The following is a 20,966-nucleotide window of genomic DNA, read 5'->3' on the forward strand; positions in this document are numbered from 1 at the left end:
CCCCCAGGCAACCTGCAGGCTTTTGCTCACTAGCAAACAGTCCCTGCAGTTTCCTTGCTCCGCATACCCTCTGCCTTGTTCCCTGACATGAGGAGCCTGGACAAAAAATAGGGTGACCAGACAGCAAGTGTGAAAAATCAGGATGGCGGTCGGGGGGTAATAGGAACCTATAAAGGAAAAGACCCCAAAATCAGGATGGTCCCTATAAAATCAGGACATCTGGTCACCCCCCAAAAAAATGACCCCATGCAATAGCATCGTCCCAAAGCCAACAGGAAATTCAGGGCAAGAGGGAGAACAGGGTATAACGGGCAGGGGAGGAAGGAGAAAAGGGTTAATATAAAACATCAGCCCAGCATCGGAACCCAAATGAGAACGACTCCTTCCCTTCCATCTTCATGGGTCTAAGTTAACATTGGTTTCCCCTTTTTCCAGGGCACACAATCATTGATGACAGGGAGCGATTTCAGAGAAGCCAGAAATGATACAAACAGATCACAAGGGACGCGCCGATGTCCGATTCCAGCTCACGCAAAAGGCTCCGCTCACTTAGAGTGAAGGGTGCTCCCGGGAGCTCCCAGTGACTCAATGCAGCTGCTAGCATCCTCTGCAACCTCCAACAGCATCGCAGCCCCAAACGGCATTGTGCCCCCCACGCCCTCGCTGACCCTCTCCCGTCCCAGCACTCCCCCATCCCCAGGCCACACATCCAGTCCCCCTCCACAGCACTCGGACACGCAGCCTTGATTCGCGCCCCATGGAGCGTAAGGGCTAGGCTGTGACATGGCTTGGACACCTGCCTAGGGGACTCTGTGCACCCCTGCCTGAGCTGCCTGGGTCTTGGGGTACTCCCCCATCCCAAACCGGGTGAGCAGGAGAAGAGGTGGAGCCTTGTCGCCATCCGTTAACACAACTGGCACCAGGGGGTGTCAATTTCCAGCTGCAAAGTGGGATGCGGTGGGGGGAGGGAAATTCACCCCAGTACCGAAAGCCAGCCTGTGGGGAGGTTGGATTGTCAAGAAGAGCGGAGAGCCAGATTTTCAGGGGCTCAGCACCCACAACTGGGGGAGAATTTCACCAGAGCCCACCTCCCATTTAGGCACCGAAGGAGGGGGCCGATTTGCAGAAGTGCTCAGTGCCCAACATGCTGAACTCTTGAAAATCTGGCCGCTTATTTAGCTGCCTACGTGGCAGGGCCGGCTCTAGGTTTTTTGCTGCCCCAAGCAAAAAAATTTTTGGCTGCCCCCAACCCAGTCCTGGGCTCTCCCCCGCACACACCAGTGCCCTCCCCCACTCACACCCCCTGCCACCCCAGCTCTGGGCTCCCCCGCAAAAAAACGTGACCTCCGCATTCACCACAGCAATCCCCGTATACACTTGCAGTGGGATAAAACCGTTTCTCCTATTTTTATTTCACTTTAGTATAAATCTCGCCCCCCCGTCCCCCGCAACCCCATCTTTAGTGCTCCAAATGCACATGGAAGGCATAGGGACTAACCCTCAAACCTTGAAAGGGATGAGGATCTAGTAAAGAGGGTTCAGGCAGAGGAGCGGGTGCGGGGGTACTTGGGGGCTCCACAGTGGCAGAGAAGCAGGGTGTGATGTACTCGTGGAGGAGGGTGGAGGAGGAGAGGGGGTATCAGGAGGGTTGTGGAGAAGAGGTGCAGGGGAAGGGGGAGGTGCGGGAGGAGAGGGCTGGGGGAGGGTTCAAGGGGAGAGGTGCGGGTGAAGGGAGAGTACAAGGGGAAGGGGTGCGGCAAGGAGGGAAGGGGGGAGGTACAAATGAAGAGGCTGTGAGCAGGATGGGGGGTGCAAGGGCTGAGAGGGGCAGGCGCTGACAGGTGCTTCCCCAGCCCGTGCAGGCAGAGCTGAGAGGACAGACACTGACCCCCAGGGGCCTGAGCCGCGGGGGTCCCCCGGTGGGCAGAATTCCCAGCTGCTCCGCTCGGAGCCAGGCTCTGCCTCTCCCCGCCCCTGGCACTGTGGGGGCCCAGGGCAGGCAGCGCGGGGCTGAGGCGGGGGAGGTGCGCAGCGGGCTGGGTCCGAGGGCAGGAGGGGGCAGCTCCCTGGCAGCTCGGGCTGCCCAGCCACTCGCCCCATCAGCACACGAGCCGGGATCCGCGCCCCCTGCCCAGCCCGGCGGCGCCCTGCACAACCCACTCGGGCGGGGAAACGCCGTGCCACCTTGGGGAGACTCAGAGCAGCAGCAGTGGCAGCAGCAGTGGCGGCAGCAGGACCCTGCCTCCCTCCCTGCATCCCGGGCCCCACTTCCCTCCCTCCCCCGCTCCTCACACACTCCGGGAGCCCCTCTCACCGCCGCAGCCCGGGCTCAGCTCCAGGGGAGGATGCTCTGGCTCTCCAGTGGCAGGGCTCTGGCCAGGGCTGGCTCCCAGCTTTTTCCCATCCCAAGCAAAAAAAAGAAAGGGAGCCAGAGTGCCTCCCCTTGGAAAGTGCCGCCCCAAGCATATGCTTGGAGCGCTGGTGCCTTGAGCCGGCCCTGCTACATGGGAGCTGAGCTCTTTGGAAAACCAGAACCTTGGTGGCTTAACTGGGACTTAATTGACTTCTCTGCACAGGACGCATTCCCCCCAGAAATCAACAGCATGTATCACCCACACCGAGTGGTGTATGCTCTTCCCCGCAGTGGTGTCTGGGCCAGAGAGAGAGCCGACTGCATCCTTGGCTAGCAAAACTGGCATTTTGGCTCATGCGTTAGAGGCTGGTGCTTTTAGAACCAGGAGTTGCAGGTTCCATCCCCACGGCTGACAGCCCAGCCTGTCACACAGCGTTACTCTAGGAACAATTTGCAAATGGGAAAAAAAAAGCACCAAACTTGTAAAGAAACAATCCAGCCAGTTCTCCTTACCACCTGATTTCTCTCCCGCTGATGTGTGTGTCATGCTGCACGCACCCAGCTCTACCAGTTCAAACCCCTTCCCCCCTTACCCTCACCCCCCCTCACAGACCCCACCTCTTTCAGACCCCCCAGAAGTTAGTGCTCCAAGGACTTTCCTCCGCAGTGCGTGCAACCCCTACGCTCCGTTCAGAGGACGAGATCGAAAGGGAGCTTTTTAAGCATCTCTGCAAGCAGCATGAGGGCTCAATCTATCAAGCGGTTATCTGAGCGGCTCACATTCAGCCTGGCCTGGCCCTTGCTGCTCAGTTCATTGCAGCCAAAGCCAGCCACAAAGCAGCTGCACATAGAATCATAGAATATTAGGGCTGGAAGGGACCTCAGGAGGTCGTCTAGTCCAACCCCTGCTCAAAGCAGAACCAACACCAACTAAATCATCCCAGCCAGGGCTTTGTCAAGCCTGACCTTAAAAACCTCTAAGGAAGGAGATTCCACCACCTCCCCAGGTAACCCATTCCAGTGCTTCACCACCCTCCTAGTGAAACAGTGTTTCCTAATATCTCAATGGAGGTTTCCTGTGTGAACAGAAGACGAGGCTGGAGTCGATTCCCAAGCCGAGAAATTCACACAGGTCCACATGCAGCAGGCCTGACTAAGGCCTGGTCTACACTAAGAAGGGGGTTCGAATTAGAGTACGCAAATTCAGCTACGTGAATAGCGTAGCTGAATTCGAAGTACCCTAATTCGAACAACTCACCCGTCCAGACGCGGCGGGGTCGAACTCCGCGGCTCCCCCGTCGACTCCGCCAACTCCTTCTGCCGAGGTGGAGTACCGGAGTCGACCGCGGCGCTTCCGGAGTTCGAACTATCGCGTCTAGATCAGACGCGATAGTTCGAACTCCAAAAAGTCGAACTCTCCGCGTCGAACCGGCAGGTAAGTGTAGACGTACCCTAAGGGAGTCATTCTCCCAGCTTCTGCAGGGCCACTGGAGCGAGCAAGGAGAGCAGAATTGGGAACAAAGGCATCTACCCCGCAAAGCCCCAGGCATGGCTCAGGCCCGCAAAGCCCCAGGCATGTGGAGCAGATGCGATGCAGTAGGGACTGTCTGCATGGGGGATGGGAATGCAGGGGATGACGTTAGGTGATGGACAGTACCTGAGCCTGTAACCTGAGCCAGGCAGGGAGGAGGGGGAGTCAACACCTTTGCCCGGGAAGCTGAACAAAGGAAGAGAGCCTGCTGGAGAGGGTTTTTTTTTAGTTTCGGTTTTGGGCTGGGTGGGTAAATGCAGGGAATCCCAAGCTGGGATCTAAGCTCCCTGAACCCCCAGAAGGACTTGATTGAGGGGTCCTGGTTGTGCCTACAAGCTCTGCTGTAGCCTGCGTTCCTATTGTCCAATAAACCTTCTGTTTTACTGGCTGGCTGAGAGTCACTGTGAGTCCCAGGAAGAGGGGTGCAGGGTCCTGACTCCCCCATACTCCATGACAGCAGGTATCTGCTGGCAGGCGGGTTGAAGGGAGGGCACGGCCATGCTTGCAGTGACAAGGAGGAGGAGGTCAGAAGGAGTAAGTGGACACAGGTGTCCCTTCCTTTCGCCAACACCATCCTCCTCCAAACCTAAGCTGCTTGTCAAGGCCCTTCCCAGGTAGCCCCCACTCTACTGCTGCTCTCTCATTTGCTACTGAGCTCTCGATGCTCACCTCCTTGCCCGCTCGTTATGTTTTCCAATGAGCACCTTTATGTGGTCTCCCCGGCTTCCCTTCATGATAGGGGGGAGCTCCCCATAAACGTCCACAAAGCCACCTCCTTCTCCTCAAAGCTCTCCTTTGCCACGATGCCTACACAAAACTCGGCCACGAGGAGGCCGCTGGTGTGCCAAGACCACAGCCCGCCATGCTCACGCCTGTACTCCCCCGTCTGGCTGTGGGCACAAGCTGTCTCAGGTCTTATGCTCAGAGTGTCAGTTCCTTGGGACAGAGACCATCTGTCTGTTCTGTGTCTGTACAGCACAAGGAGGTCCTGATCCGTGGCTGGGGCTCCTGGCCAGGACAGTAATACAAATAACATTTATTACTATTGAAGTCACATCAGCTATACTCTGACTCAGTGGACAGTGATGGTGGTAAGGACCCGGTTGTGCTTCCCTGGTCCTTGGCCACCCAGCGTAGGCAGAAGTTAGAGGGGCAGTGAGGCTACCCTAATTTCTGCTTCTGGTGCTCCACCATGCCCCTGCCTCACCCTTTCCCTCCCCCTTGCACGGTGGGTTTCCCTGGGAGCAGCAGAACCACTTCTGCCAGTAGAGAATTCCCTTCCACAAAGAGAATTCTCCACCAGCTTCCAGTCCTCAAAGGGACAAGCACAAGCCCACAATGCGTGTGGCTGCTCCAAGGTCCAAAGGGATTTAAATCCCAAGCCCCGCAGCATCGTGGGGAAAACGTTCTTGTCAAAGAGCGGGGCTGTTTGCCTGGCTCTCGACTGCGGAGGGGAACCAGTGCTTCGATTGTTGTGATGAGAAGACGGCTCCAATTCCAACCACACACTGTCTGAATTAGCCTTGAAGGTTTAATTAATAAATGGGGAATTATGCTGATTGTATCCAATACTTTAGGATGCGTGACGTTATCAAAATCCCATTATAAATGAAGGGAAGCATAACGAGCAAAATTAGCCACAGCATCTGAAACATCTCAATCCAAGTGATAATGCCGTTATTAGGGGTAATAATCAAACAGCGCTTTGGGAAGTGCAGCCTCCTCTGGGATGGGGCATGGACCTGAGGCCTGGACTATCTGAGCCGAGAGCACATGGGGCCATGGCCTCTGTGAAGTGACCCTCATAACCAAGGGCAGAGAATTCAACTTCTCTCCCAGCTGAGATGGCTCTACTGGTCCCAGCTTGCAACGGCGGCTGCACGAGCCAATTGGCCAAGATGTGAGCTCTCACACACAGCCCTGTCAGTCCCTAGCATTCAAAACTCCTGAATCAAGCCTCCAAAAATCATAGTTATTGCCTTTAAAAAAAAATCACGAGATCTCAAAAGTAACACATGTTGAGTTCTGTTTATTTGCCTGCTGGTGCCACAGCCTTTCAGGACCATGTTTTCCAGCTTTTCTTTACAACCAGGAGGGCTAGGAACTGAATGGTGACCCTCCCAGAACCACCTGACTCCAAGAGCTGGAGCTTGCTAGGAAAACACCAAAATCGCAATCGTCGTGATCCAGGAACAGGAGCCAGGGACATGAGGGCCCAATCCCGCCCCTTGGAAGTCAGTGGGTGTTTCCAGTCTGTGTGGTTTAGGTCAGGCCTACTGCCCAACGTCATTGGCGGTAGGGTCCCCAGAATAATGGCACAGGTGTGCGCTCAGCAAGCAGCAGGGCAGTGTCTATTCCTGGTTGGCAGAGGGCTCCTGCTGCTGGCACTGCTGTTCCCTTGGAGAACAGACACACCCCGAGTGACCTTCCCTTCCCAGTTATCTCCAGAGACGAGGGCTCTTCCCTGCAAGAGGCACTACCCCTCTTGGGGCTGCCTGTGGGAGTGCCACGGGACACCTACTCGCCCACCTGCAGGGGAGCGAGCTCCCTGGCACTCAGCCCTCCCAGGATCAGCCTGGAGAGCTCCTTGCAATGGAGAAGAGCCAGACTGGGCTGTAATGGATACACAGGGGAGTCTCTAGTGAGGCTGCGGAACCTGGACAGACCCTGTCTCCCACTAGGGCTCTCCTTCTGTCATGGTAGCACATCCCCAGAGAGAAGTCCTTTGCCCAAACTGACTGAGGCTCAGTGGGGTACGACACTGATGGGGAAGAAGGAAGAGGGGAGAAGAAGAAGGAGCAGGAGGCAGATTTCCCAGGCCCTTGCACAAGAAGGTGGGTGAGTGCTGCTGAGATAGCATCTGGCCATGCTAACAGACAGTGCTGCCAGGTCCCCGTTTCCACAGGCACAACATTCCGGCTGTCATTCCCTTTTAAAACATAAAGACGGGGACACTTGATGGCCCAAGGGGCTGAGAATGGGAATGGAGCCTCCCAGGCCCTGAAACAGAGCCCCAGGCAGCAGTGACCCAAAGCCGATGGCTGCCCAGTGCGCAAGGCACCATTTGGGTCTCAGTCCACTTCCAAGCTCAGGAGATGTGTTGGCATCCCATTGGCTACACCAACCAGCGCTAATTAGCCCACCCAGCAAGAGTCTTTTTGTCTTTTTCCTATGGCTCAATTGTGCGTACAGCCCCTTGCGCAAAGGGGTCATGATGCTACTGTAATACACCTAACAACAACAATGCTAGGTTGCTGCTGGTATGTTGGGGGCTGATGTTCACAAAAAGCAAACCCGTCATTGAGAAACGGCATTTGTGACACCTTCTCTCTAGTTACACCAGGGAGGGTCAGTGTGGTCCAGTGGATCAAATGTATGTCTGCCGGACAAGAGACCAGGGTTCTAATCCTGGCTCTCCCTGTGACTTCACGGAAGCCGCCTCAGATTCCCCAGCTGTAAAGTGGGGAATAAACACTGACTTCTCTTAGCAAAGCACTTTAAAATCAATGAACAAGAAGGCCTGGAGGAGGGTTTTGGTAGGTTTTGTTCTGGTGGAGTAGCAGTAATATTGTTTGAAAGGCAGTAAGACCTAGGAAGTCTGACTCCACAACAAAATCACTGTTAGGACCTTGGGAGTGTCACGTCTTCGCTCTATGCCTCAGTTTCCCCAATCTGTAAAACAGGGATAATGACATTTTTGCAAAGGGCTTTGAGATCCTCAAGTGACAGGCGCAAGGTACAGCAAACACAGAGTATTAACTACTGCTGCTATCGCATTAGGGCAGCCAGCAATTACAGAGAGTCTCCTTTAAAGGACACGTGCTACAGAGAAATGATGCAGCAGACGGTCGGTGACCCTTCCTGCCAGTCGCTGCTCTTCTGTTCAATTTCTGGTGCCAGGACGGAAAAAAAAATCTGCAGCATCATCTCAGCATAAAGAATTAACAAATAAAATCCTTAGCTCATTAAATGACAGGCACCATGCGGTAACCACAGCACTCCACCGCTGCAGAGAGTGGCTCTGAACTGGTTAACACCAAGCAGCACAAGCTGGGGGTGGGGTGGGGGTGGAGGTTGCCACGGAGTCCCCCAGCGATGCTCTGGAACTGCCCCCCACAAAGCCAGTCAGGACTTTGGGGAGCCTCCTCTCCCTTGGAGCAGACTGTCTCCAGGGCAAGAAGCTCACATGGCTTCACCTCCTGGGTCTCTCCTTGGAGCATTCAGCATCCTCTGCCCCTCCATGCGCTTCCCACAGCGAGTCCACCCAGGCAGGGTCCTGGGGAAGCCAGAGGGTCCTGCACCCCCACTTCGCAGTCAGACGTGACTCTGAGCCAGCCAGTAAAACAGAGGTTTATTAGATGACAGGAACACTGTCTAAAACAGGTCTTGCCGGTACAGACAACAGGACACCCTTTAGTTAGGTCCATCTGGGGCCCCCAGGGAGGCCACAGCCCCGTTGGGAAGCCCAAGCCCCATTGGGGCGCCCCTCTCCATTTTCCAGCCAGCTTCAAACTGAAAACTCCCCCCAGCCTCTCACTTAGCCTCCCCCCGGGCTCCTCCCCCAGCCTTTGTTCAGTTTCCCGGGCAGAGGTGTCACCTGGCCTCCAAACCCCCTCCTGGGTTCTCATGTTACATGCTCAGGTATCCTCCCTTCCCCAGTGCAGGCCGTCCCAGCACAACTCCCCTGCAATCTTCCCAGGTCAATACTCTCCACTCAGCATTCACAGAACACAACAAGAACATTCCCACTTCGTCACAGAGGGGTGCAGAAAGAATGGAGGGTTCTGAGGAGCTTTCCAAAGCAGTTCCCCCCCACTCAAACTCCCATGCCCCAAGGGATGAACATAGCTGTCTGACTGGCAATAAAGAAACAGGATGTGTTGTGCCCACTCATCATGGATGGTGCCAAGTTGTGCCCCCTGATTGCAGGCTGTTTGACCACCGTGCACCAAGGAATCTGCCCGCAGAAATGTGGCTGCTGCTAGATGAGATGTTTGGGGCAGTGGGGAGAGGAGTGCAGGCTGCCCGCCTGTGGATAAACTCCTCCTGCTGCCCTCCAGCTCCCCCTAACCCTTCTCTCTCAGTGAGGAGTCTTTGTAGCCGGGTGGGACGATTCTAGCACAGACAGCAATGGGCCCAACCTGCAAGGCTGGGATGCAGAACCCCCCTTCCTCTCATGGAATTTGGGGAGGTGGGACCCTGGATTTTGGTTTCGATCCCCCAGTCCAGATCTATCCTGAGCTCTAAACCACCTACCAGGACCTATGGCAGGCAGCTGCTCTGGGCCAAGCTAACATGGCTAAACACAGGAGTAGCCAGGGTTCCCCACATGGCTGTTGCGGCCAGTCAGAGCACGGCAGCACATGCAGCAGTGTGCAAACCTCACCCTGCTTTCTGCCCCATCCCTTCACTTCCTCCAAAGGAAGGGAAAGTTCCCAAGGCATTTGGGACTGTGAGATGCCAGGCATCCGTGCTGCATGCCCGCCTGCTCCAGGGGTCCTGTGTGCGAGGGGAGTGGGAATGGGGGCAGGGAACTAGCCTTGGCTAATACACCGAGCATGGCACTCTCAGCCAGATCCAACTCAGCTGTCACCCCAGCTCTGCCACTGACTCATTGTGTGACCTTGGGCAAGTCACTTACCCGCCCTGGGTTCTAACCCCTTTCCCTGCTTCTGGAGGAAGAGTGAGCCCTAGCCACATGGTGCCAGAGAACAGGAGCCATAAGAACGGCCATACTGGGTCAGACCAATGGTCCATCTAGCCCAGTAGCCCGTCTTCCTACAGTGGCCTCTGCCAGATACTTCAAAGGGAATGAACAGAACAGGGCAGTTATCAAGTGATCCCTCCCATCCTCCAGTCCCAGCATCTGGCAGTCTGAGGCCCAGGTCTACCAGCTGCCTCTGGCCACGCTGCAAGTGGGGGTGTTTCACAGACATATGGCTCGGCATTGACGGGGTTAATGCAACTATTCCACTCTCCTTATCATGGGCCCCTAGGAGCAGAACCTTTTCTGTCATGTCTCATAGGAAGGCGGCCTAGTCTAGCAGTTAGAGGGGACTGGCAGTCTGGCCTTATGGGTTCTATTCTGGGCTCTGCTGTGCGGCCTTGGGCACTGCCTGTTTCTCTGTCTCAGTTTCCCCCTTTGTCAAATGCCAGCCATAATGACGACGCTCCCTTCTATAGCACATGGTGATCTCAAAGCACTTTGCTGGCATTCATTCATTCAGTTTCACAATCCCTTTGGGTAGTGGGTACAGGATAGAGACACCTAACTTATTCCATGGCTGAAATGCAGCCGCCTCTTGGGTGGGACGTGGCTACTGCTTAGCAGTGCGCAAGAACATGACACTACACTAGGGCAGGAAGCAACGGAGAATATCGTATCCAATTGAAACTGCAGGGGGGATTCAGTTCAGCAGAATGTAATCACTGGAGGCGGCGTTTGGCCAGGGCACCAGAATTAACTCCTCTGCTCTGATGGAAAGCAGCAGCAGCCCATAAGTGGGGAGGGCCTAGGCTTGATGTCTCACCAAAAACATCCCTTTTTTTGCAATCCTGCACCCCCTAGCACCATGCTAGGGCATGGGGGTCAGCACTGACTCAGAGAGGAGAGCAGCTCCTATGAGTCCCCTGCCCACTCCCTGCAGCACAGCACCTTCCAGTGCTACACTGGGGCATTGGGGTCTGTGTTGTCTGCAAGGGGAGAGCGCTGCCTAACACAAGCTCCAGCAAGGTCCCAGCTGGGGTAGTCTGTGGCTGCAGGCTGGACTCCCAGGGACATGCTCCCAGAGGGGCATGAAACACCCCCTCTCTGCCCAGAGAGAAGGAAGCTGCCAGAAAGCAGTGTGCCTATGCCAACAACACCAGCCACGTCACAGCCAGACAGGCCCTTCTTAGAACAAGAGTGGTCAGAGCCTGGCTGTGCTCGTGCCGTGCCATCACTGCCACCAAATTCTGGTGCTTCTGCAGGGTTATGTGTCAGAGCCCGCTGGAGCATGCCCCCCCCCACCCACACACCACTGGGACACCCATCCTGGGATCCCCCTTCACGCCTCCAACTAGGCAACCCTTCCTTCCCCTCTCCCCACACCTGCCTGGTACTCCCCCACCTCCACCATCAGGACAACCACACACAACCCTGCAGTCCTGGCATCTCCCCCACTCACGCCCCACTCTACACCCCCCTCACTAGCAGCGTTGACAGCCACTGAACCTAGCAAAGAAAAAGAGGCAAAGTGAAGAGCAGCTGGCACAGCCCCCTGGGGAGAGAGGACAACTATGCCCACTCCAGAATTGGGAGCCTACCTTTCAGCATAAACACCACAGGAGACCAAATCCTGGCCCTTACCCCTCCTGCTTTAACAAGAACACCACATCAGAACAGCCACCCTGGGTCAGACCAAGTGCCCATCTAGCCCAGTATCCTGTCTTCTGACAGTGCCCAATGCCAGGTGCTTCCGAGGGAATGAACAGAACAGGGCAATAGTGGAATGATCCATCCTCTGTTGTCCACTCCCAGCATCTGGCAATCAGAGGTTCAGGGACACACAGAGCATGGGGTTGCATCCCAGCCCACCCTGGCTAGTAGCCATTGCTGGACCTATCCTTCATGAACTGATCTAATTCCTTCTGCGCAGGAGTCCTGGCTGCCAGCCCTCCTGCTCTTACCACTAGACTACACTCTCTCCCTAGGGCTGGGAATAGAACCCAGGACTCCTGGCTAGACCATCCCGCTGTAACAGGTTATAATGCTCATGCACCAGCTCTGCTCAGTGCCTGCCTTTGGGGGGAACCCCGACTGCCCCTTTGCTCTGGCTGGCCTAAGCAGATTCTTTGGGGGTGCTAGGCTGGGCCGTCAGGCTGCAATCCCAGCCCATCTCTGCAAGCCCGTCCCGCCTGCGCTAGGAGGAGACCCAGCCTTATCGTGGACAGCCAGCGCTAATGACTCAAGAGTAGGGAGTCGGTATCTCCCACCTCATCTTGTAAGTGCTCCAGTGCTGTAATAGACCGAGCGCTCGGAGACTGACCTCCTCTCAGCAGCCGGCAAGGAGACAGAGACGCCTCTGCCAGCAATTCTTCCTAGGCACTGCCGACAAGGGGGGAGAATGACGGGGGCGGGGGGGTTAATGACCAGCACCAAGCAGAGACTATCAATCTGCTGCATCCCCTGGGACGTGAGAGATGGACCCTGCTCCCAATGACGCTGGCGCGAAGCCATCAGAGTCCCTGCACTGACACCAGCATCTCCCAGATCCGCCCCCAGGGCCCACTTAGGCCTACTGGGCTCTCGCTTTCTTCCTGCTGCAAATCACACAGAGAAATGCCGCCCCTCAGCAATGGAGCTCGCTGTAATGGAGCAACCCCTCCACAAACTGAGGGGCCTGCCCTAGCCTCAGCCCCACACCGGCGTCTGGCATACAGGGCTGGCATGCTCTTGCCCTCCTTCATCTGCGCCCACTTCCTCCCATCGCCTTTTTCTCATTCCCGCCCTTGTCCCACGCCCCAGTCTCTCTTTTCTGTCCCACTCTGGCCTGCTCCTGGCCCCGCTCCCAGCTGCATGCCCAGAGCAGCTCGTTCTCATCTTCTCCCCCGGCGCTGACACGCTCAGCACGCCCGGTACTGACACACTTCACTTTGGCGCAGTGGGTTCATCCCATAACTGATGCACTCCCGGCGGGGGATGGGGCGTCCTTCCGCAGCAACACAGCAGATGGTGCCATTGGCCTAAGGGTCCCTCTGCTCTCAGAGAACAGGGCTGGCCACACGCACCAACCGGGGGTACATGGAGGGTCCCAGGGAAGGGGCTGCTTAGATCCAGGGTTTGTAGGGTGACTGGGATCAAAGCTCTGGGGTGTTCAGAGCTGGCCCATCTTACCCGTGAAAGGACACCCCTGAATCCACCCCTTCCGCACACCACAAGGAGGCAGCCAGAAAGTTTGTTTTAGTGCCAGTCAAGTAGCGCTCTCCAAAGACCCTGCAGGCGGCAGGTGCCCACTGTGTAATCACCCCCACCCCCGCCACATGCGCTATTGGGATCATGGGCACTGTACCACAGACTAGCATGAGCACGGGTGCTCCAGATCCTCTCTGGGGCTTTAAGCCCAGCCCGGGGTGTTCGCACGACCCACAGGCAGGCCAGAGAGCAGGTGGGAAATGTTCTTGTCTCACTTCCCTCCTTGGCTCACCAGCATCCCCTGGGATCCCTAGCCTGAGGGAAGCCCCTGAATTGTAGCCTTGAAACAATAGATACCAGCCCTGCAGCATCACCTCTGCATATGTTTTTCTTTACCCTAACCAGCGCTCGGGAGGCTCCCCTGCCAGGGCCAACCCGGGGATGGAGCCCGGTCCTGGCTGGAGCCTTGACATTACTCCCACGTCTCTCCTGCCCCGCAGCAGCACCCAGAGGCGAGGGTCCCTCCGCCAAGCCCACCGCGCACTAGGCTCTCCAGCACCAGGGCTTCATTGGGCATGAAAGCGGGGCCGGGACGCAAGCAATTTCTATACTTTCCTAATTGATGCAGCGGCGCCGGGGCTCTGCCCTGCCAGTGCCCGGGCTCAAACCATGCACTGTGCAGCACCCCCCTGTGCAAACCAGGCTCCCCCCAGAGTCAGCCCGCGGGCCCAGGAGCCCATCAGCAACCCCCGGCGCCGCCCCCCTGCCCAGAGAGCAAACAAACTTCAGCGAGCTCTTTCCCTGCGCCCCCAGCCCACCCAGCTGCTCCAGAGGCGCAAAGCCCGGGGCGGCGAGCGGCGCTGCCGCAAAGCCACGAAACTCACCCGCCTGCTGGAGCGGAGCCGGTCCCCGCCGCGCGCAGGACCAGGGCGCACCGAGCCTGGGCTCTGGCAGCTCAAGCCCCAAATGCTGCAGTGAGCCGCGCTACCCACCAGCCCTCCGGGGCTCCCGTGCGGCGTAGGAGCGCAGCGCTCCCACCTCATTGGCTGAGGTGCTGCTCACTAGGCTAAAGCATCTGCATTAATTGAGAAGGGTCGGAGGGGAGGGGAGAGGAGAGGAGAGGAGAGGATGGCTGCCCCCCCCCCCGCCCAGCTCCTCCCCACCACGGTGCGGCGGATCAGCCGGCCCCTCCCCTCCATCCCAACTCCTGCCCAAGTGTCCCCACCCCAGCTGGACTTTGCTGAGCTTTGCAGCGGGGGGAGGCTGCGCGCAGCGGCCAGGCAGCTGCAGCGCCGGGGGAGGGCAGAGCAGAGAGCGCATCGGGAGGAAAGAAAGGGGGTTTGCGCAGCAGTTCATTGCGCTGGCAGGAGCGGCGAGGAGGGAAGGCAACTTCAGGCGGAGCCAGGGCTCGCTCCAAGGTCAAGCTCTGAGGCTCGCTAGCCTGGCTCCCGGCCCTGCGCAGTCCCGGGCTCCGAGCCAGGCGACCCCCACCCCCACCCCAGCAGAGGCAAGGCTGGGGAGCCGACACGCTACCCGGATCGAGGCCCCCTTGCAGGGATCTGGCTCCGCTCCGGAGTCGCAACCCCCTCCCTGTCGAAGGTCCGTCTTTGGGGATGGCGAGTTGTGGCTTTGGTTTCCCCTTGCCCAGACCCAGGCTGAGCTGCAATGCAGAGCCGGGGAGAGGAGGGGGGACGCAGGAGGCCAGGGAAGCACTGCCTAGCAGTGGGGCTGGGGGCGGGGGGGAGCACTCCTCGGTTCTTTCCCTGGCTGTGCCACTGGCCTGCTGGAGGAAGTTGGCTAAGTTGCTCCTCTGTGTATCAGCTTCTCACTCTGTGACATGGGGACAATAATAAGACCTGGCCTATCTCCCTGATGGGCTGGGGTGGAGGGATGGAAGGACGAGGCTTACTTCAGGAATGGCTGGAATGGGATTTGAAATCCTCTGAGGGAGAGGGGATAGGGAAGGACAAAACTCTATTACTCTTTATTAGCAAACTAGAGCCAGATGCCCTCTGCCCCGTCTAGTGATTGTTCATGTGGCGGTTAAAGACCTCAATTTATACAGGAACGTGATATACCCTTGGATGAATTGTCAGCCGTGGGATTGAACCTGGGACATCTGTGTCATTCCTGCTGGAGCTACTAAACCCAGCTCCCATAACTCAAAGCCTGTAACTGCCTCATAAACCACTATACATGGTACCACTATACACTATACCTCTCCCAGAGTTTGTAGCCATTAGAGGGAGACAGAGACACTCTGTTAGCACAGGTTACAATACTATAATATTGCTGCCCCTCTGTGGAGCAATAGCACCTACTTAGGCCTTGCAGGTCAGCTACCAGTGGAGAGGAAATCAGTGACACAGAGTCTGAGTGTAACTTGTTTTAATTACATGTAAACACCTGTCCTGGGACAGAAGGGGTCAAACAGCATGCAGACAATCCATTTTTCCAGGAATCTCAGCCCAACACCCTTGTCACATTCCCAGGGAGCAGTCCCAGAGTTGACTCAGGCTAGAGAGAATAAGGCAGAGAGCAAACTCTCCTGCTCCTTACAACAGCTCCCCTAAAGAAGGCCAGCAATAAAAACTAACATCAATACAGCATTTCTTCAAAGACTAAAAACTTGCTCCCCTGCTAGAGAAAAGAACTTGTAAGCTTATTTGTAACAGCGCCATCTGGTGGCTCCTGCTATGACAATGTAAGATACTTGACTGCTCTAGCTCCTTTTACCAGAGGATCCAAAACACTCTATTACCAAAGTAACCCTCCTCTCAACCCACTGAGGGCAAAACAGAGGAGAATCTCTGTGTCTGATCAGCAGCTCTTCTCTCAGTAAAATATGCTCTCATGACCCAGGCCCGAGTCCTGCACTTAGAAGTGCATGGGGCAACCCCCCTGTTCCCGCATCATGTCCCAGGAATCTGCCTGCATGGTCCTCGATGTAGGATCAGAGCCTGGGATTTTATGTGAGCTACTGGCACTGCTGTGCCCAGAATGACTGCTGTGATGGGCAACAGAGGCTATACTGCGGCCGCCTAGCCTGCTGTGCTTCTGCAAGCAGAACACCCTGTCAAGCCTGTGGAAATTCCGCCTGCAAGATCTGTTGCCTGCTTGCAAAGTGCTTGGAGTTTCTTAAGAAACTACTTACTCGGATATCTCAGAACATGGCAGTAATGCTACTGGATGCAGTAACACTTGAGTAAAATGACCGCACAGTACACTAGCGGCTAGCCTCTCAAGGGATAGAGTCAAAGCTATGGTGCACATTCTCCTTCAGAAGCTGTTTCTAATCACGCTAGGTAAAATTTGCCCCTGTGCAGAGGGTCAGCGTGAAGCTAGGTACCACTTAAGTTCCACTAATGCCATTCAAGTGGCAGCTGGGCTTTGGGCTGGCTCTCTGCATAGGGGAGAATTTCGCCCATTGTCTGGCAGTGACTTTCCCCATCGGAGCTACGGGGCGTCGCAGCTAGACCTGGTCAGCCATGAACACTCGGATGAGAACTGGTTTAGAAATGGAAATTTTCGACTGCGAAACATCCATTTGGGGAGCAAATGTTCAGGTTTACATTAAAAAAAAATCAGTCAAGTTAAATTTTCTCCATTGTAAATTGATTCTCTCCCAGGGTTTGTCTGTCTTTTCCAAGGAACATTTCTAATGAAAATTCTGCCTTTTGAATGTTGATTTTTGTCACAATTTTTCATGGGGAAAAGAAGAATCATTTCCCCTCCAGCTCTGATTGGACAGAAAGCTTTTGTGGACCTGAGGATGGGCACATTACATTATCCAGGGCATCCCCCAACTTATTCCTAATCAGACCTTTAACCCATCCCTGCCTTCATGGGTTTTGCTTAGTCCATATATATTATATCGTCAAACTATTCTGGCGATGTCTGATCTTTGTTTGTATTTTTAAAACAGCGTCAGGCTCAGTTTGATCCCTCTATCTCAGCGGTTCTCAAACTTCATTGCACTGTGACCCCCCTTCTGACAACAAAAATTACTACACGACCTCAGGATTGGGGACCGAAGTCCACCCCAGCCCCGCTGGCACGGGGGAGGGGATGGACACAAAGCTGAAGCCCAAGGGCTTCTGTCCTGGACTGGGGGCATATAACCTAACCTCCTGCTTCCCAGAGCTGAAGCACTCAGTCTTGGGCCTCAGCTCAGTGTAATCTTGGAAGGAGGGGAAATTTCACATTTGGGGGAGAAAAACTTTTTTGCCTGTCATGGGCGGAAGTTGATTTAACAAAGGAAAATAGCAGCTGTTTGGAGTAGGGAGTGTGCAGGCAAAGAGGTCCCATACTCATACGATCACCCCCTCTTACAGATCCATATATACAGCCCCTTTATCCCAACTGCTTTACAAATGCAGCCAGCTCTGGGGGGAAGGCAGCAGCCAGACAGCCCCAGCCTGGGGAGGAGGAGAAATGTGGTCCGAGGGTGCTAGATGAGGCCTTCCAGTGCCAGAAGCTGCCCTGGAATCCTTTATCCCAAGGGGAGTAGGAATTTCTGAGCTGGGACTTGTCCCTCACTAAGGGACAGCCTGATGCCTCTGGTTGGGCTGCAGCTCATTGATTCAGCAGAGCGAATGTACTGATACCTTCCCGGCCAAGGCCAGTCACTGTGGCAGGTTTCTCCAGCGGCCTACTCCCAAGCAGAGCTGGGGGGGGGGGTAGAAAATCCATTTCATGATGGATTTTGAGCTTTAAAACATTGGCTGCATTTCTAATCAGAACAAAGCCCCCAACATTCCAAATTCGACACGGAAGATCATTATAAAAAACAATTCATTTGGGATCAGCTGACATGTTTTTCTTTGACTTCTTAAAAATTCTATCTTCTAGAACAATGCAATATATAAACGCTAAATAAAAATAATTCAAAACAAAAAGTCAAAAGGGTTCATTCTGAAATATCCAAACAGTATCGTCGGGACTCACTCCCCAGTTTTTCTCCAAAATGAAAATTTGGCGAAACTGACATGAGTTCCCAAGGCATTTCGATACCAACAGAACTGCATTGTCCGACAGGAAACTCTTCAGTCCAGTTTTTCTTAGCTGCACCTGGTGGCTGCACCTGCCACCTCTGGCTTGCAAATGATGGGTGAGTGGCAGGTCAGCAATGCAGCCAGGGCTCACCCTGGGAAATACTGGCAGCCTGCTTCAGTTCTGGCTGCCTTCTCTCCACAATGATTTGTCCTTGCTTGATAAATCTCAGCAGCTGGACTCTAGAACTCTGCTCTGGTTTTACAGCCCACAGGCCACTCCCCACTGCCCCCCACCCCTGCTAAATCAAAAACTCACCTATTTCTTGTTTAAGTCAAACGTCCTTCATGCTCTTTATCTGCCCAGTCTTTGCAACAAACTCATGGACATGTGAACAGATACTATGGGAGCAGGTAACTCACACGCACACAATCAGTCTCTAATGCTGCAAAAACACAAGCCTCCAGCACTCAGGCGAGAGCAGATTTGCCATCCAGGGCTGGTACCATTACATCTCGCCCTCAGGGAGGCTCCAGTGACTAGAGAGTGAAGGAAATACAGACACTCAAGCAAGGTCTGATTCCACCCAGCAGGCAGCAGCGTCTCTCTCTCCAGCACACACACACACACGGTCAGTGTGACTAGTATGGCATGGGAAGTGTCCACCAGACAATCTATATATTCAAATGTCATCCACGCTAATGTTTGGGACCCCCTCTCCCTTGCGTATTGGTGAGAGAACATGTCCCTGGGTGAGTCATGGATGGGGTTTTCTGAACTATAGAACGTAAGTGTGGGCTTTAGAGAGAGATGGAGAGACACAGGGTTACACTTAGACCGGCTAAGTGCTCTTACTGAGATCAAGGTGCAGCAGATTTATCACCAACTCAAATAGCACCACAGAAAGAGCAAATACTGTGGAAATCTGAATTTCTAATTAACAGCCCTTAATAGGGGAATATGAATCCTTTTTATAATGCAGCCAACTAATCTCCCAGCAATAGCAAGCCAGTTCAAACAGGTATCTCTTGGCCTCAGCTTCTTCCATTCGCTCACGAGAAATAAGGTTAGAAAATGTCACGCTGCCTTGTTTTAGGCTGTTAAGAGAGTCTGTACTGCACTCAGCGCCAATGTGAAATACACTGCACTGCTGGCATTCGTTCCTGAGACTGCATATGTGACAATGGCAAAGTATGAGCCACCCACATCCCCCTCAAGTGACTGGTGCACTGGAGTATAACAGCTTCCTACTGCTATCCAGTAACGAAACTGCTCTTTTAGCTCAAGTGGCAGAGCTTAAACAAGTGCCTAACTTTAAGCATCAGAGGGGTAGCCGTGTTAGTCTGGATCTGTAAAAGCAGCAAAGAATCCTGTGGCACCTTATAGACTAACGGACATTTTGCAGCATGAGCTTTCGTGGGTGAATAAGCAGTTCAGTGGGATTACTTTTGTGCTTAAAGTTGGGCACATCTTGTTGGATCAGTCTTGGTGACTAGTAACAGCCGAAGCAACTGTTTGCAGGCTCGCCGTCCGTTAGAAGTTACCCAGCCAAATGATACAGTGAATTCATCTGAATAATAAAGAAAGTCACAGAAATAAAGCTTGATTTTCCTGCGAGATAAAAGGACAGCAGGCTGATGGAGCATTATGCCCGGGGAATAACATTCAATTCACTCTACTCCATGGCAGTCTTTGTTGTGATGCCAGGCTGGGTTTTGTGTCACAAGAGATTTGAGGTCCTAATCCAGCAAAGCATTTAAGTATCCCCGCTAATATTTCAGCACTGTTGCCTGGACAGCTCTGAGGCACCGCAGGGCAAATCTGGAGTAACTCCACTGATGTCAGCGTCATTACCGCAGTGTAAACGAGAGAAGAACCGAAGCCTCAGGGAATAACATTCATCCCATTTCTGACCTCGGCGCAAACCCACTGACTTTGCTGGCCCTAAGATAAATGACAATAGAGTTTAACCCATAGCCTTCAACAAAGCTCTCAGCCCAGCCTGTAAGAGCTGCCATGTAGCATCAGCTCGAGTCCTCGCTCTGCACAGCCCCGCTGGAACTTCAGTGAGAGAAAATCCCCACCCCAGCAATGCATTAGGAATCCCCATCCTCTTGTGAAATCTGGCCCCAGGCATTCAGCTATAGCAGGGATCAGGGCCCTACAAGCACCAGGCTAGATGGATGAATGTCTGGAGAGCCAAGGTGTCATAGGTCTCACCCCCACTTGGAGCTGTTGGGTTCACAAGATAGGGACCTGCATGGACTCCTCTAAACTAAAATCCTAGTTTAGATCTGGTAAAAGCTGCCACCACCCAATAATGTACGTGTATTGGGACACAGTCCTTCCCCGAAATCCTTGGGGATCCCAAGAGCCCCAAATCCATGGAGTTCTTACACCTAGGAGAATTAAACCATTCCCCCCTGCTTCCTCCCCCCTCCCTTTTCCTAGGAGAGATACCGGGATCCAACTACAGAGGGATGCCTCCCTCCTCCCCTTTCCCTGAGAATTTACCCAAGGAAAGATTAACCAAGTCCTTAACAGAAAAGATTTATTAAAGAATAAAAAGAAAGTAACTGTCTCTGTAATACCCAGATGGAACAATACACAGAGTCTAAACTTATCAATCTTTGGAGAGAATCCCCTCTCCTTTCTTTCTCAGTAAAAGCAAAGTAACAGCAAACAGAAATAAAGAATTTCCTTTAGCAAACACACAATTGCAAATGTAGAAATCAAATTATAAGACTAATCCGCCTTTCTAATTAATTCTCACTATTGGATAGTAGGAACTACTCCAGGAGAACTTGGAGACATGACTGGCCTCTCTTAGATCCAAAGAGAGCACAGAGCCAACAAGGAACACAGACAAAGGCTTCCCTCCACAGAGATTTGAAATTATCCTGTCCCTTGATTGGTCCTCTGGTCAGGTGTTTCTCAGGTTACTGAGCTTGTTAACCCTTTCCAGGGAAAAGAGACCTTAACCCTGATCTGTTTATGACACAAGGGAAGAGAGCGACTCTCATTTTCAGAGAACATTCTCCGTTGTGTGCCCTAATAAACACAGGCATCTTTGAAATGTTAATTGAATTAATATATTTTGTAGTGACTTGTTACAAACCGCTTGGCCTTTGGGGTTTTTTAAACGCCCATTAAATGAGCGGCTCAGCCAGGTTCTGCAATCCCATTTATTGTTTTAT

At 54.0% G+C, this 20,966-nt stretch overlaps 1 protein-coding gene across 1 annotated transcript in view; it reads right to left on the reverse strand.

Moving 5' to 3' along the window:
* Positions 1-13,810, reverse strand: part of SYT2 (synaptotagmin 2) — a 227,814-nt gene extending 214,004 nt beyond the window's left edge. The window contains exon 1 of the mRNA XM_045015244.1: positions 13,662-13,810. The gene's annotated coding sequence lies outside the window, so the exon portion shown is untranslated. The remainder of the gene's footprint in view (positions 1-13,661) is intronic.
* Between the last annotated feature and the right edge of the window lie 7,156 nt (positions 13,811-20,966).

The sequence above is a fragment of the Mauremys mutica genome, chromosome 4 (genome assembly GCF_020497125.1).
Source record: "Mauremys mutica isolate MM-2020 ecotype Southern chromosome 4, ASM2049712v1, whole genome shotgun sequence".
In the NCBI taxonomy this organism is placed as follows: Eukaryota; Metazoa; Chordata; order Testudines; family Geoemydidae; genus Mauremys; species Mauremys mutica.